General features: G+C 41.6%; 1 protein-coding gene across 1 annotated transcript in view; it reads right to left on the bottom strand.

The window, feature by feature from the left end:
• Positions 1-11,317: 11,317 nt before the first annotated feature.
• The window catches only part of LOC133765850 (probable ATP-dependent RNA helicase DDX60), a 172,896-nt gene continuing 166,295 nt past the window's right edge, over positions 11,318-17,918 (bottom strand). Inside the window, exon 29 of the mRNA XM_062199408.1 lies at positions 11,318-11,394. The gene's annotated coding sequence lies outside the window, so the exon portion shown is untranslated. The remainder of the gene's footprint in view (positions 11,395-17,918) is intronic.

Below are 17,918 nucleotides of genomic sequence, written 5' to 3'. Positions count from 1 at the left end.
TGCAAAGCTTCCTGGTGAGATTTTGTTTCTGGAACTCGTCTTTGCCTTATATAATATTTTGTAAATTATGAAAACACACATGGAGCAGATAAGCAGATGTCCAGATCAGTCTATTCCTTCCTACCCCTTCCCTGCACACATGTGTTAAGCAGTTGCCTTATTCCAGGCTATGTACTGGTTGCATTTGTGTTCAAGGCTGACAGTAGGAGTGACCACTTGTGTCTATCTCCAACCAGCACACTAAATCTGCCTCTGTACCTTTTGCTTTCACTGTCCCTCCCAAGTTGGGGTCCTTGGTATCGGTGATCTGGGTTATCATCTCCAGGACACAGTCTCCCTCCTATATTGTTGCCAGCTCTCCAATCCATTATCTCCCAGCAGCCACAATGATACGCTACAATATTTACCTGATATGGTCATTTCCATAAGGAAACCCCTTCAAAGGAATTCCTCAACCCCTTACTGGGATCTGTCAAGATCCTCTGTGACCAGAACCCTGAGCACTTACTCAGTCTCACCTCTGACCTGGTCAATTACAATGAGCTCCAGAAACATCCGCCTTGCTAAAGCCCTGCTCCCAAAGGGTCAAGCTGCATACATGATGGCCTGCAGTCCCCTCGGCCAGGCAAATTGGGACACCCAGTCTAGAACAGGTGGCTGCTTCTCACACCAGAGGAACGGTTTCAATGTTGCATCTCACATAGGCACCCTAGTGGGACTCTTCTCTGACACTCTCCACATGGCACTGTTTATTTGCTACTATCAGATGCATATTATTACAATCTTCAACTGTCTCTTTCTTAGTTTTATCATCTCTAGGCAAGTCTCAAGAAAGAAGAATCCTGGGACCAGCACTGTGGCGTAGCAGGTAGAGCCACTGCCTGCAGTGCCAGCATGCCATGTGGGTGCCAGTTCAAGTCCCGGCTGCTCAACATCCAATACAGCTCTCTGGTATGGCCTGGGAAAGCATTAGAAGATGGCCCACGTCCTTGGGCGCCTGTACCCATGTGGAAGATCTGGAAGAAGCTCCTGGATCCTGGATCCTGGCTTCAAACTGGCACAGCTTTGGCATTTGCTGCCATCTGGAGAGTGAACCAGTGGATGGAAGACTTTCTCTGTCTCTGTCTCTGTCTCTCTCTCTCCCCCACCCTTCTCTTTCTCTCACTGCCCCATCTCTAACTCGTCCTTTAAAATAAATAAATAAATGTTCAAAACAAGAGAGAGAGAGGAACCCCGTCTCTCCCATTCTTGATTGCACTGTCTACAGGGGCACAATACAGAATAAAACTTCCATGACTGCTTGTTTACTAAGTGAAGAATGAAACCACTGGCAAAAACAAAGTAAAAACATGCTACTTGCTGAGAAAGAGTGCATGAAAATGAATTTTGTTAGAGACAATATATTTCACGATGATCAGGATAGCATGCATCATATGTACCTACCGAACATTGGAAATCTTCAGCTCACCCTTGTACAAAAAAGCCTGACGCTTTGTTTTCTTATCACCCGTTCTTAACTTTATCGGACCGTGCACCAGTAGTCTTCGGACAGGTCCATTTGAAGCACTTGCATCCTTTGAGGTGCCAGGCTCCTGAGAATCAGCATCTCTGCTCAACAGCAAACACCAAAGAGTAGCTAGTCAATGGGCACAGACTAGTTTGATGTCAATCATTAGGAGTGACACATGATAAAACTGTCATCTCAATTCCTCAGACAAGGATCTCCAACTACAGATGCCAATGGGGTTTCAGGTTTTACAGGTCTCAAAGAGCAGGTGGCACTGAGAGAGCTGGACAGGGAACACATCCAAGGGAGAACCTAGGGCAAGTATCGTCTTACAGGCGTGCAAAAGAAGACAGCCGCTCAGACCAAGAGGTGTCAGGTAAGTGGAGAACTGAGAAGATAACAAGAAGGGAGCCATCACTCCCATCAAACGCTATGGAAGGTAAGGCAGGTGGTTACTGAGGACTCATCATCGGACTCACTAACATGGAGGTCTTGGGAACCATGGACAACTGCTGGTGGAAGGATGGAAGGGATGTTTTCCAGAAAGTCTGTGGTACACAGAGGGTTCTAAAACAACCCATCCAAAAGCCTCACACCCTAATGATTGCAGCCTATGACTGTGCTATCTGCAAAAAGAGACTGTGAAGACAGAATGAATGTGATGAACCTTCAAATAGGGAGACTACATTCCCTCATATAGGAGGCTTAAACTAACCCCCAAGAGGTCCCCAAATCAGAGATTATCATCTACATTGACTCAGGACATGGCACAGAAGGGGAAGCCAGAGAGAGTTGAAGGGCAAGGGAGAATGAATCTATCATATGGGCAGGAGCTGCACAGAAACATGAGACTAGATACAGTCAGCTCCCAGGAGCAAATACCAGCCCCCAGGTGACAGCTGGAGGAGGAAGGTACCTCAACTACAAGTCAGGGAATTCAGCCAATGTTCTGAATTAGCTCAGAAGCAGATCCTAACCCAGAGCAATCTCCCAACACGTGGACCAAGCTTAGAGGGCCCTATGAAGTGGACCCAGAGAATCCCAAATAAACCTGTGCCCTACAGGTCCGTAACAAGGAATTCCTGTGGTTTTCAATCTCTCTGTTTCTGGTCATTGTTGTACCTCTATTATTTTAACAAAAAGAATGTTGCTTCCTGAGACTAGGTGCCATTGCCATAAGCATCTAAAAATTTGAATGCGGATTTGCAATCAGCAAGAAGCGAAGGCTGTAACATGTCTGAGGAGCATGAGAAAGAAAAAGCTGAAATTCTGTTGAATACGCAGTTAGCAGAAATGTGCATATGAAAGATTCTGCTAGTGTGCACTTGGCAGTATTGAGGATCAAAAGTCTGTGAGAGCATTTCAGGCATGGAAAGCCAAGACATTGTGGCTAAAACATAGTCTACATGAACAATCTCTGTGAGACCCCAGTGGAAAAAAAGTGGCAATCAAAGAAGAATGTACTTCTCTCTAAAGAGAAGTTCTCTCTCTAAAGAGAGAACTTCCACTTTGCTTATGGCCTTGTCCATAGGGGAAAAAACCGCTATAATCCAAAAGTTGTCCTTTTGAAATTTGTATTTATGAAATAAACGTTTCTATTAAAAAAAAAGCCTTCCATAGCTTAGACAGCTCATTTCAAGAGCCTCAGGTGGTCACTGACGTCATCCATGAGAGTGTTCATTGTTAAATTAACAGCAGAAGTCACTGTGCACTGACTCCCCATGCAGGACCTCTGTCCTCAATGAGTTGTACTGAGAGTTAACTGTAAAACCAGTTTTCAGTTTGTGTATGTGTATATGTGTGCTTGTGTGAAAACTGTTGACATCTTTACGTAATATAGAGTTGGTCTTCTATGTACAAAGTTGATTGAAAATGAATCTTAACGGAGAATAGAACTGGGAAGGGGAGAGTGAGGGGGACGAGGCATGGGAGTGTGGGTGGGAGGACTGATACAGTGAGAATAACTATACTCCTAAAATTGTACTTATGAAAATTTGTATTCCTTAATAGATACATTCTAAGAATAAAGAAAGAAAGTACTGAAGATTATTGAAAATTTCAGAGTTTGTCTGTTTCTAACTGGCTGTGTATGAAAGGGAGCATATATCATAAAAGAGAACATGTAATTTGGAACAATATCAATCTGCCTGGTTTTAGTGCAAGTTACAGTAAAATATCAAAAGCAATCTTCAACTGTGAAGTTCTCCATACATATCTGCTGCTAATTCATTCTAAGTAAAAGCAACAGGCATGCCTTCTGCCTTCAAAGGAAAATTAAATCACATGCCCCTGATATTCTAAAGCAGTTTATATCTCTAGAGAGTATTTCCATTCAACTACCACACTGCCCTCTGTAAAGAACACTAGGATGGACACCTCAGCTGAGACTCACCAAGCTCTTAAAACATGGTTTCAGAAGAGGGAACACAAGGCAATTTTCAGCCTATCACATGTAAAACAAGATGACACAGCGATTGGTAAAGAAGTCATTGTAACGTGGACCCCTGTTAGCATGATAATTTACATAATAGGGATACATTGATTCCCACTTAGTAAAATGCTTCCCGTCTTATCTAAATTAGTGTTCAAATTGGGAGGCAAGGGGAGAGAAGTGCTAGACAACATGAAATACTGCTGGTAACCTCCACAAACATCTCTTAACATCAGACAGGCTTAGATATAACTGGTTGAGTTAGGACCATGTACCAATGGGGCTCTGTGGCCATAATAGGTAAAACCAGTTGGACTGAGCAGAACATAAAACTCTTTCATAAAAAGGACAGCCTCTTTTGAGATCTTTTCAGAGAAAACTCTTTGCCATGAAGCCAAGGAAGTGTCTCCCCTGATAGTACAAAGCCTGCTCTTTTGAGCTCCGTAGCACTAAAGCAAAGAACAAAAGTAGCTTCTCATGAAACCAGCACCAAAGTCAGGAATTACTTCCTCTGTTTTAGGGAAAACAGAACAGAACTCTTCCTGGGACGACCAGCCTGCTTAAATGACCACAAGTAGTATAGGAAAAGGCTACCTTGCGCTGGGGACTGGCGGATGACTTTCAGAAGCTCTGACATTATTTTCCATGTCTCATAATCTTCGACTCTGTCTGTACTATTCAACAGAAACTATGAACAAGTCTCTGAAGACTGTGGGTTCCGCAGTAGTCAAGATCACCCACCATTGTGATGTCAAGGTTCTAAGGCTCATGCCATAACTGACAAACTCTCAAACTGATATATTGGTTTTCTAGATTTTGGCACCGTCATTCAATTCTTCAAAATTAAACTGAGATGATTGTTCCTTTGCACATAGTTGTAAGAAACAGAGATTTCAGCAAGCTTTCCTCCAGTTTGCCCAAGCGGCATTGTATTTCAAAGCTATACTGCAATAGTATTTCTTTGCATATTTTAGTATAATTATATAATATTTTATACAAAAATAATTTGTTCAACATTAAAATAAAACATGATTCACCCATTTTCTGCTCTTGTAGCAAAACCCCTTAGGCTAGGTAATGTGTCAAAGAAAGAAGTTTACTTGTCTGACGGTTTTGGAGGTTGAAAATCCAAGAGCATGGGGCCCCATTGACTCAGCCTCTTTTCCTGGCTTACAGACAACCATCTTCACACTGTGTCCTTGCATGGCACAGAAAGAGCAAGAGATAAGGGCTTCAACAGGAGAACTGGGTGGGTGGGGGAAGAACTCTGACCATAGCAGTCTATTTTCATTTCTGTCATTGAACACTGACCTTTCGGCCCTAAATACCAAATGAAGAGATAGTATCGATGTGATGCTGTGTCAATTATAAGGTTATTTTATTTTAACATATCACAAACACAAAATTCTTTTATTCAATTTTCCCCCCTAAGTGTTTAAATGGGTGATCTCTCACATCACACATAAGGGTGTTAACTGTGAAATGAACAACAGGAGTCACTGTGCATTAACTTCCCATGCAGGACCTCTGTCCTCAAATTCTTGGATGATGAGAGTTAATAGGAAAACTTGTTTGCAAAGATTTACTTCATTTTAATGTATTCAGTGGAGGATGTTATCTATGTCTCATAAGCTATAGTAATGTCTAAGCGCTCACAAAGGATGCACTATTCTTGGGTTCTTCAAAGTTGATTTTCTCAAATATATATATACATACATACATACCTATATAAATTAAACCTCAAAACAAGTAAATGGGTGATGAACTATCTACACAGGAAAGAAGGTTTTGTAGCAACACTGGCAGGAGGGCTGCAACCAAACTATGTACTTTTTGAACCCCCTCTTCAGCATTCGCCATGCACAGGGTGCTGGTAAAAGGAGCTATGCTAGAAGAGTCTCAGTGTCTCCACCTGCACAACAGAGGTGATACTGCACCGCAAAGGATTGCCACAACTATAAAATGGGGTAACAGCATAGAAGATTTAGCAAGCTAGCTCACATAGTAATTCCTGCTTAACACCAAGGATGCTTAGAAAAGACAGGGAGACATTATTTTCCAAAATAGTGAACACTATCATGGATGTTTGTCCGTGGCCAAAGAGAAAGGAGGGAGAATACGTCACGCAATCAAATCCATTGAGCAACTACAAAACGTCAAGCTTCTTGCAAGGTAGTTTATACACAGCCTCCCCTTGCCTCAACACCAGCTTCTGAGGTAAAAATTATTAATTCCATTTGACAGGTGGAGAAACTGAAGCTCAGTGAAGTTGTGTGACTGGGGGCCAGATACCTAACAGTTGGTAAAGTGAGAACTGTCTAATTCCTAAATCACACAGTGTTTCCATAGCTAAGCAGTGCCCCCCACCCCCAAGACAAGGGGAAAATATCCTTGGTATTATATACATATGCATGTATATGTATTTCGCAGAATCATCTTCCTGGCATGTACCCGGGGCCTCGGTCTCTTCTGCAGCTGGATTTGGTGAGCCCTCACACCCATTCATCCTTCACCCTCACGGGGCTGCTTCTGGACCCCTCAGCCTCTGTGGGCAGCTTGTTGATAACTCTCAGGCAGCCAGTTTCTATTAGTGCCCAGATATGCTTTTAGTTGCCTGTTAACTTAGGCAGCCAGCCACACCTTGGCATCAGACAGCCTGGAAATAGCAGTCAATACCAAGAAAAGGTTATAATCAATGACTCTCCAGATGTCTACTTGTGCTGGCAGTTATGAGCCCTTGGGAGAACCCTTACACTCCCCATATGGTCTGGTCTCCCTCCTGGATCCCTGTAATGATCCTTTCTCATGTTGGTCCTCTGAACACCCTCATCTTTGCCTCCACCAAGGGAAACATCCTCAGTAGCTGATATCAAGCACCTGCTCCAGTGTTCTTTGCTGCCCTCTGCTGGCAAGAATAGGAAGTCCTATTTTACCTCTCAGGACCTTGGCACAAGGCAGGTACTTCATTGAGATGAGTGCATTCTGGAACACCAAATTGGAAGTGCTGTCACAAAACTAAGTTCATAAAATGAACAATATTTGAGAACATTTTTGAACAAATCAAAACCATTGTAAAATATCTAAGCGCACCCTGAAATGCTGCTTCTAGCTGCATCTCTCCTCTCTCTTTTCATTCAAGGCAGAGTTCCAACATCACAGTGGAAAATCAGGCTCCCAATATTAATCACCATTCCCACAGTTTATAGAAATGAGCAAAAGAAATCACAAAATGGAGGATAAAGCGATAAAGCATGTCCTACTCAGCCTTCCTAAAGAAACGAATACTGGTGATGATAATATACACATTAAATCAGATCTCCTAGTTCCCATGTCTGTCTCTCAAGTCGATTGAAACAGAGTAGAGGGGGATAGGATAATATGTTAAACACAAATTAAACACACAATTGGGCTACAAAAAATGCATAAAGGAATGAGAGAAGAAATCATGATGGAAGAAATGTAGTGATGCTATGACTATAGTACCCTGGGCTCATAAACTACTCAAGGCAACGTCTCATGAAAAAGATTTTTTCAGAATACTGCCTATTGAAACAGTGCTGAGGGAGCAGGGTGTTAGTTACTCCATTCCTTATGTCCATAGAGTAGACTGGCAATTGGATACACAAATATTGTCACTTCTCCAACACATAGCATTCTATTCTTCTTGCAGCTAAGCTTGTGTGCTGATGCAGGGGACCCTCTCCTGTCACCTCACCTCTGGGAGGCAAGGGCAGATGGTAAAATAATAGGGTCTTTGGAATTGGGACTGGAGATAGGTTATGGATGTTTGAGTTTTGGCAAGCTACTTAATATTTCCGCACCTCAGTTCTTATATCTGTAAAAAGAAGATAATGACTTTCAAAGTGTTGTGATGAAGTGTGAGATAAAGCATGGAATAGGATAATTCAATCCCTGATGCCTGCCTGACCCACAAATAGCACTCCAGAAACCCTGGAAGTATTCTCTCAGTGTCTAGATAGGGTTTCTCTGTCGCTCTGCTGGATGGTTCCCCCTCTGGGGCTCTCTGGGTATCAGAAGAGCTGCTTTATCACAGAAAAATACACACCTACCTCTTGGCTTCCAGCAAGTATATCCATATGTAGACAGTTTTCAAGGGTGTTTGAGGTAGTATTCTTGCATGGACTTAGATTAGGGGTTGTCCAGTTTATACTTGCAGGGTTTTGGGTACACAGATAATATTCCAAGACAACACAGATTCAGGATGGGTGTTTGGCTCAGCAGTTAAGATGCCAGCATCATCTACCACAGTGCCAGTATCAAGTCCCAGATCAACTGCCCATTCCACCTTACTACATATACTCCTTCTAGGAGGCAGGACTGCTGGCTCAAGAGCCTGGATCCCTGCCACCAATGTGGGAGACCTGAGCTGAGTTCTTTAAACCTGGCATCAGCCTGATCTACCCCCTCACTACTCCAGGAACTTGAGCAAAGAACCAGCAAATGGAAGGACTCTACTTGTTAGCCTCTCTGTCTTTCAAACACAGAACATGAATGACAATTGAAAAAAAGATTTTGAGCTGGTTAAGTCCCTTTGTGGAAACAAGTTGCATAGCAAAGGGCACAAATAAACATAGATAAAAATGTATTTCATACAAATAACTGAAAATACATCGTGTTTCTCTTATTTGAAAATAGATCCAATGATAGAGGACAAAAATAGGTAACATGGTAACAAAAGTTGACTTGGGTTATCAAAAGGTCAACTCATTTTCCTACCTAGATGTTTTATTATGATCTTATTGCTAGGTCACAAGGTTTTGGCCAGACTGGAACACAATTGTCAACACTCATAGATATAAGGTAGCTTTTCTATGTACACTTTAAAAATAGGCACCAGCAAATACTGCTGGCTTTCAATCATGCAGAATGGAAGGATCCCTACTGTTCCAATTTTACAAAATGTAAATAAAAAATTTGAAAGAGAGAGAACAGTATCCATTCTACAGTTGTTCCAACATAAATGGTTATTATGGTGATAGTGAACAAAATTACTTGAGATACAATTTCACATATTTCACAGATTATTTACAAGTAATACAAAACAGAATTCCTCAAATTCCTCAAGGACTCTCTTGATCCGATGTTCATTTGAATACTTTTCTGATAGAAAATTCAGTTTCACACCAGTCACAGATCTTACCTGATGGATTCTTTAAGCAAAGAAAGGTTCAGATAAAGGCTTCTGCCTTCTGTTTCCTTCCATTCTGTAGTCAATCATCTAACAGTGGAATACCTGAGGAAAGTGTAAATAGAAATCACACAATCAGACATGGGTAAATTTGGAAAGCATGTGAAGGGAATCTCCTGTGTCCTGGATACTCAATTGCTAAAAGGATGCAAAAGGTGAAAAGAAAATGGTTCAGAAACACTTTATTGGATGTGCTTGTTGGGAAGCCACAGGATGAACTTCCTTCGCTGGGGACTGAAGGAAGGGACCAGGTAAATGTCAAACTACAGCACAATTGGGATCCCATTGAGCCCACAGTTCAGCTTCCTCAGGAATGCATGACATTAAATGAAATTACTCAAACAAAGAACCTAGAAACAACAAAGCATGTGTCTTTTTACTCAGTGTGTTAATATTCTTGAATTGAGAAATCCCCCATGTGAACTTCCTACTAGAAAAGCTGAATATCACAGTCTTAACGAGCTTGAAGAAATTCATCTTAATTTAAACCTGACAGCATTAGTCACACCTTGTTGGGAATTTAGGAGTTACAGTGTAGCATTCTACCACCATTCTGTCCTTTCATACACAAGACATGGGGAAAATATTCAACACTACAATTGAAATGAAATTGCAAATGAAAGCAGAAGTGAAAAATGTCTCTTGGGAATATGTACCCTATGATGCTAATGGTCTCTGAGCCTATATTTTAAAACAGGGTCGTGATAAGGAACAGAAGCAGCTTCACTGCATTCTAATTGTAAAGGCAGCTTCTGTTCAGCATGCATGTTTATATAGCGAGAAAATGATTAACAAGACAGGTATGGAACCCTTGTTCTACTATGAGCCTTTTTATACACTCTAAGCAAAATACTACATTTTTAAAAGCCTTCCTGCCCAAGTTTTCAGATCAAAATTCTCCCAGATAATACCTCAAAGAAATGGCAAGCTGTGGTTTAGAAAAATATGGAATTGACATAAATTTGGAGAAATCTCCAACGTGAGATCGTATGGATGAAAACAAATAATGATATTTTTCAAGAGAGCTTAAACTTGAAAGAAATCAACAACTCTCTGAGCTAGGGGAGTCTTGAATAGTGGTGCCCAAGAGTAAATTGTGATCTGTTACAAGGCTGGCAAATGACCACTACTGGGTCAAAAACAGGTCAAATACTTAATGTTACCCATGCTCATTCACTCACACAATATTGTCTCTGACAGTTTCAGGCTACAAGGTAAAGTTTCAGGCTACTCAAGTAAAGTGAAAGATAACTGAACATGTAAAGATTCTTTTTCTTGTCAGTCCTCCCCCCAAAACAGTATAACTATTTACACTGTACTAGATATTATAATGTCATCCAGAGTTGGTCTAGAGTATGCAGGAATATATGAGCAGATGAAATGGAAGTAATATACCATTATATGTAAGGAATGTGAATATCTTTGGAATTTAGTATCCACAGGTGAGTGGAACCGATCCTCAAGGACCAGAGAGACAACTGTACTCTCTGGCTTGGCCATGAGACATGGCAAATATGGAAACGTTGGTGAAAGGTAGTGTGAATGATTCTGAGTTAATCTTAAGAGTCCAGAGTAGCCACTAGCCCTCCAATGGCAGAATGAGACCTGTGAAATAGACCCACTCTAGCTGTCTACAAATTTGCATGAGAAACAAAATACTCATTGAGCCAGCCTGGTGCCACAGTGGGTTAAGCCACCACTTGTGATGCCCAAGTCAAAATGGTGGTACAAGTCCCAGCTGCTCTGCTTCCAATCCAGCTCCCTGCAAACATACCTGTGAGACTGATGGATCACGCCTCAAGCTCTTGGGCTCACTGCTACCCATGTGGGAGACCCGGGGGTAGATCCATGATCCCTTTTTTCAGCCTGGCCCAGACCTAGCTGTGGCAGGCATTTGGAGGAGTGAACAGATTTTTGATATCTCTATCTATCTACCTATCTACCTACCTCTCTTTCTCTATCCCCTCCCTGTGTGCATGTATGTGTGTGTGTATGCGTATGTGCATCACTCGGACTTTCAAAAAGTAAACAGATAGAACAAAAAATACTTACTGTTGATATTCTCTGTTTGAATGCAGCAAAATCCAAATTTCATGGGTGAGTATACTCTGCTTAAGCTTTCCCATGGAGGCTGGCTTCTCAGACTGACAACACTAGGAAAAGGATCTCACTCAAAGTTCAGGTATGGTTTAAGTCTCAACTACTGATGTTGATGGGCTCAACTGCAACAGGTTTTCATTCCTCTACCTATGATAAGAAAAACTGAGTGATAGCTAATCCAGACCAGCGGCCCACCGCACTCTTAGAATGCTGCATTTTCTGTGTAGAGCAATGTGTGGATGTCAGCCGTGACTCCTCAGCATTCGGTTTCAATGTCTTCTACATAAGGTAAGCCTCCCAGCACAGGAGGTTGAGACAAGCTTGCTTGATGTTGCAGTGGATGAGTCCACCACCACTTGTGATGCCACACTCCATATTGGAATGCTGATTTGAGATCCAGCTGCCCTTCTATCTTGCTCCTTATTAGAGAACCTTGAAAACCGATGGATTATGGTCCAAGGACTCGGGCCCCTTGCTACTTATGTGGGAAGCCCTGCTGTAGTTCTAGGATCTTGATCTGACTTGGTCCAGTACTGTCTATTGTAGATATTTGGGTAGTGAACCACTGGTTTTGAGGTATACACATTCTCTCTCTCTCTCTCTCTCTCTCTCTCTCTCTCTCTCTCCCCCCATCCCTCTCTCTCCTTCTGTCCTTAGTCACTCTAAATTTCAACTACATAAATAAAATAGGACATTAAAAACCCCACAAGAGTGTACAGCAACACATAGATGATATAAAGCTCTAAGAATTTGTGCTAAAGATGCTAGCTGACAGGGAATGAAGAAAATGCATGTCAACCTTTAAAAATGTCATTTCACAGAATGCCTAGTGAAACACCTCATGATGTGAAAAGGCATACAGAGCTTTCATGGCCATTTTTCCTGAAATGATCAAGCTCACTAACATCAATAGCTCCCTTACTTCATAAAGATTTTCAGGGTCCACACATTTGCAATGAGAACCCAGAAGCAGCCCTTGCTCTCAGGTTTTCAGCCTTTCCTGTCATTCCTTTTGCTACCTTTCTGAACCCAGTTTGGGCTGTTTTAAAGGTTAATGGCTCAGCTCAAGCAAAACCGGTGCTACAGAAGGAGCTGGAAGCAACAGACTGGTTGGCATCTCCTACTACCGAGACCAACATTTCATTCTAGGGCATTACTTTCTGGACTTCACTTCTAGATGCACTGCTATAATTAACCATATAAGTAGTAATAGTAAGATCATTGGTTTGCCAAATACAGACAGGAAAGACTGACATTAAAGTGTCATGGAGTGTTTTGGGGAAGATCTCATTATTGCCATTGTTTACCAAATTGACATATAATGTTTCAAGCAGTCTCTGCTTTCTAGAAGAATTTTTTTAACATATTTCATAAAAAGACTACCAGAATTTTTATCTCCATGTTTTACTAAAACACTATTCCTGCTTTCCTTCTGAATCCACGTTTCAAGTGTTAGAGGTACTGAACAGCCCTAGAGGTCAACTGAATGTTTCAGTCTTAACAGGGCTCACTGAGGCTATTTGGAAACCTAGCTGTCTGACTGCTCCTAATCAACACTATTTCCATTTGTGTATGAGTACTTCCCTTATTAGCAAACTCCATTTGTTGGGTGATCTTTTCTAGCCCCCTGAAATCCCACTAGGTAATTCCAACAACTCTCAGGTTATGGTGTTCCATAAAAGCATTCCTGTAACCATCATTAAATATTGATATATATTTGTTTAGCACTATGAGGTGAAAGAATGCAAGAGATTTCCCCCTATTCTTAAAAAGCACACAATTGGATCAGAACCATAATCTTGGTTAATACCATAATTCTTTGGTTATAATTATAAGATTATGGTTAAACCATAATCTTGCATAATTACAAACAGAAAAAATATGCATAATTAAATGAACCAGTTTGCTTACTGCATGATCCTCAGTCATGTATTTTCCTCTTTTCAGACCTCAAGTTCCAGAGAGGCCAGGACCTTGCTGGATTCGTCCTGGCACTTGGCACACAGCATTCTGCACATTCACAGATGCTCAATAAGTCATTTTTGATGAATGGATGAAGACTATGTGCATTTGCTTAATAAAGGTGAAGATTAAATGAGTTACATACAGAAAGACCTTAGGACAACATCTATTATTAAGACATTAATATAGTAAAATATTGGCTGGCGCCACGGCTCAATAGGCTAATCCTCCACCTGTGGCGCTGGCACCCCAGGTTCTAGTCCCACTCTGGGTGCTGGATTCTGTCCTGGTTGCCCCTTTTCCAGGCCAGCTCTCTGCTGTGGCCAGGGAGTGCAGTGGAGGATGGCCCAAGTGCTTGGGCCCTGCACCCCATGGGAGACCAGCAGAAGCACCTGGCTCCTGGCTTCGGATCAGCATGGTGCATCGGGCACAGCGGACATTGGAGGGTGAACCAACAGCAAAGGAAGACCCTTCTCTCTGTCTCTCTCTCTCACTGTCCACTCTGCCTATTAAAAATTTTTTTAAATATATAAAAAAATTATAGTAAAATATTATAAAATGGATAAGATTTAGAGTAGAGATGAGAATATACATTCTAAAATTTATTTTAAAGTGACCTTGGAAAAAATAGGTGATAACAGAAAGAATACACCTTATGACACTATTGATGAAGGCAATGTATTAAGCATGGCGTTTAAATATATAAAGACTAAAGGTGTATAACAGCACTGCAATCTAACATTTGCTAAACTAAACAAAACCCAAATAACATTTTTTTATTTCAAAATAATGCATACTTTAAAACTGTTGTTAGGAGAGGAAGGGGGATGTAAATTAACACTTATCTAATCAACTGAAAGTACCTTCGGAGTTATTCAAAGACTCCTGAAGTAATTAGGAGGAATGCTCTGATTTCATAGGAAAGTATGTCTAGAATGATGCTCAACAGTATAATGTTCATAGAATCATGAACATTCTCCACCTAGGGTGACTGAGACCTTTAGAAGTTTACACAATACATTGGGAATTTCATACATTTAAATGAAGTATGAGTATCATAACAATACATGTCAATCTAGGAAAGCATCTGCAATCATCCTTTATAGGTAAAAATGTGTCTGAACAATTGATTAAATGGGCCATCTAGTATACCACACGTAGTTTCCTATTTACCACTATGAATAGTTAAGTTCAAAATCCAAGGATATAGACTCAAATCAATTATGCTAAAAGTATCCTACCTATATAAATAAATGACAGACTAACTAGCCTTTCTAGCCATGATGACTCGCCAGGTGAACTCACCTCAAGCAAAGGAGCTCCTCCATCTCTCTACAGAAATGAACAGGAAATGCAAGAAGCAGCACCTGCTGCAGAGACCAATTCCTACTTCACGTGCCCAGGATGCTGTAAGATAACCACGGACTTTAGCCATGTGCAAATTGTAGTTTTGTGTGGGGGCTGCTGCACTGTCCTCTGCCAGTCTAAAGGAGACAAAGCAATGTTTACAGAGGAAAATTCATTTCTCAAATATTCACAGATCAACAAAAGAGTGGAATATTTGAGTAATTTGCTACAAATTACAAAGAGGAGTCCTGAATGCTCACCTGCACCACACTTACTTTCATATCTCTACCACAGTGTCACTTTGATTGGTGAGCACATGAGTAATACTGATGATAAAATCTGCTGAAAGGAAATGAAGTTGACTACACTTACAGGGTAGATGGCCAAGCCAGGCTAGAGGGGAGAGTGCCTATAGCCAGAAATCACAAGAACTGGGGGGGGGGGGGGGGGGGAGAGCTTGGAGAAAAGAGTATTTGCTTGAGACAAGAATATGTTCCCTTTTCAAACATATAATAATATAAGGATTATCAAGATGCTTATTTCTGGCTAGTCTGCTTGCACTAATCAAAATTTACTTATTGAGCATCCTCAAATATCAGTTGTTGAGCATGTCTAAATGTGCAGAATACTGTGTGCCAAGTGCCGGGATGACTGAAACAAGGTCCTGGCCTCTCTGGAGCTTGAGATCTGAAAAGAGGAACATACATGACGGAGGATCATGAGGTAAACAAACTGGTTCATTTCATTACGCATACTTTGGTTTTGTTTGTAATTATGCATCTCACCAAGTGATAGTTCTGATCCAATTGTATACTTTTTGAGAATAGAGGGAAATTTCTTGCGTTCTTTCATCTCATAGTGCTAAGCAAATAGATGAAAATATTTTTGACCTCTTTAGATATATAAAGCATAAGGGATAGAAATGAGCTAGCTATGTGAATCAAATTATTTCAGAATTTGTTTTAAAAATTTGAGCAAGGAGAGGACAATTCTTTTCCATAGGAGACTGAACATATCTCGTAAAACATACCTGAGAAAAAAATGGTACTTCATATGAATCTAATTCCAAATCATTAGGACTCATGTGGTAATAAAAGGAAATTTAGGATAGTCTTATTCCTGCCAAACCGTTCATCATCATAGTCTGATCACACTCAATATCAAAGTACCATCTTTCAAGGACCCCAACCACTTTTTTTTTTTTTGACAGGCAGAGTTAGTCAGAGAGACAGACAGACAGAAAGGTCTCCCTTTACCCTTGGTTCATCCCCCAAATGGCTGCTACGGCCAGTGCACCACATCGATCCGAAGCCAGGAGCCAGGTGCTTCCTCCTGGTCTCCCACGTGGGTGCAGGGCCCAAGCACTTGGGCCGTCCTCCACTGCCTTCCCGGGCCACAGCAGAGAGCTGGACTGGACTGGCACCCTGATCGGGACTAGAACCCGGGGTGCTGGTGCTGCAGGCAGAGGATTAGCTAGTGAGCCATGGCACCAGCCTGACCCCAACCACTTTTTAATATATGAGGGACTCCCACCACTTTCTGAGCCAAACACTTTGATAACTAATCCATAACACACAGCAAGATATTCCTTTACATTGTTCAATTATCTCTACTTTTTTGAAATCTATAGGGAAAGAAAGTGGTTTTCCATCTGCAGGATCACTCTCCAAATGCCCACAGCAGCTGTGGCTATGCTTGGCCAAGTTCAGAAGCCTGGATCTCCAGCCAAGTCTCCTGGGAGGGTGGCAGAGTCCAAGTATTTGAATCAACAATGGATGCCTCTCAGAATGCGCAATAGCAGCAAACTGGATTAGAAGTAGAGGCAGAGGCTGGACTGAACACAGCTACTCTGCTATGGGATGCAGGCTTCCAAAAGGCAGCTGCACCAAAATGCCTGTCCCAAAACACCTGTTGCGGAGCTCTTCATTTCAAAGCAACACTCTTCTCGTGTCCCACATTCTACCATCAGCACATTTCCACCACGGTTATTTTGTATCTCCTTTCAAAAGCAAGAAAACTTGCCCCATACATGGTCAAGCTCTGGTTTTCAATTTCACAGTATTTGGTCTTGGGTTCCAAGACAGCGGAGTAGGGAGGGAGCCTACTGTTCTAGCCCAGGAGAAGATAGCTTTAAAAAAAGTGGAGAGATTGCCTCAGTTTGCACCCACACAGAAACACAAAGTGTAAAAATACTGTGTCAGTGCTAGTTATAGCATTACTTCACATTGGACAACACATTAAGGGCAGATCCCACATGGGATGTAAGTACACAGTGACTCCTGATGTTGATTTAACAATTTAACACTCTTGTTTATGGCATCAGCAATCTCCCTAGGCTCTAGTCATGGGTTGCCAACACTATGGAAGCCTTTAAGGTTCGCCGTCTTTGATCTTATTCCGATAGGGTCACAGTCAAAGTGGAAGTTCTCTCCTCCCTTCAGAGAAGGGTACCTCCTTCTTTGATGGCCCCGTTCTTTCCACTGGGATCTCAATCGCTGCAAACTGAGGAAATCTTTACATAGTATATACTGAATCGATCTTCTGTACATAAAGAAAACTGGAAATGGAAAAAAAAACATGGTTTTAAATTGGAAATTGCATAGAAAATTAATCAATTTTTAAAAAAATATCATGTAGGATCTCTGTCATTAATGTGCTGTACACTGTGATGTAATACTATAACTAGTACTCCAACAATATTTTTCACTTTGTGTTGCTGTATGGGGGCAAACTGTTGAAATCTTTACTTAATATATACTAAACTGATCTTCTGTATATAAAGAGAATTGAAAATGAATCTTGATGTGAATGGAAGGGGAGAGGGAGTGGGAAAGGGGAGGGTTGTGGGTGGGAGGGAAGTTCTGGGGGGGGAAACCATTGTAATCTATAGCTGTGCTTTGGAGATTTATATTCATTAAATAAAAGCTTTAAAATAAAAAAAGTGGAGAGAGCATAGTCTCAGAGAAGAGTTAGGGAGAAAGCAGCAAAGGAAACGCTACCAAAATTAAAGGGACATGGTGGACATACATAGAGGGTGTGGGTGCCCAGGCTCAGGACTCCAGCAGCAGAGCCTACACACCAGCATTGGAAAGGGGGGTGGGAGTGAGACCAGACTGCAGAAGCCCAAGCCACTGGCAAAAAAACCAAGAACCTAGAGGGAACCCAGCTTGGAACCCCATGGGGGACAGTGTACCGGCTAAACTAGAGGAGGGAAATTAAAAAAGGACAATCACTATACAATGGCATCCTGTAACAAGCCGATAGAGCAGGCACCATTTTAGACATGTAACAGCTGTGCCAGCTCGTGTCTGTGCCCAGCAACAGCCAAATGGAGACCCTGACTGGTGGGGAGAACTAACAAG

Source organism: Lepus europaeus, chromosome 8 (genome assembly GCF_033115175.1).
Source record: "Lepus europaeus isolate LE1 chromosome 8, mLepTim1.pri, whole genome shotgun sequence".
NCBI lineage: Eukaryota > Metazoa > Chordata > Mammalia > Lagomorpha > Leporidae > Lepus > Lepus europaeus.
The sequence above is the reverse complement of the archived record's forward strand: the minus strand, read 5'-3'. Positions and strand labels throughout refer to the sequence as shown.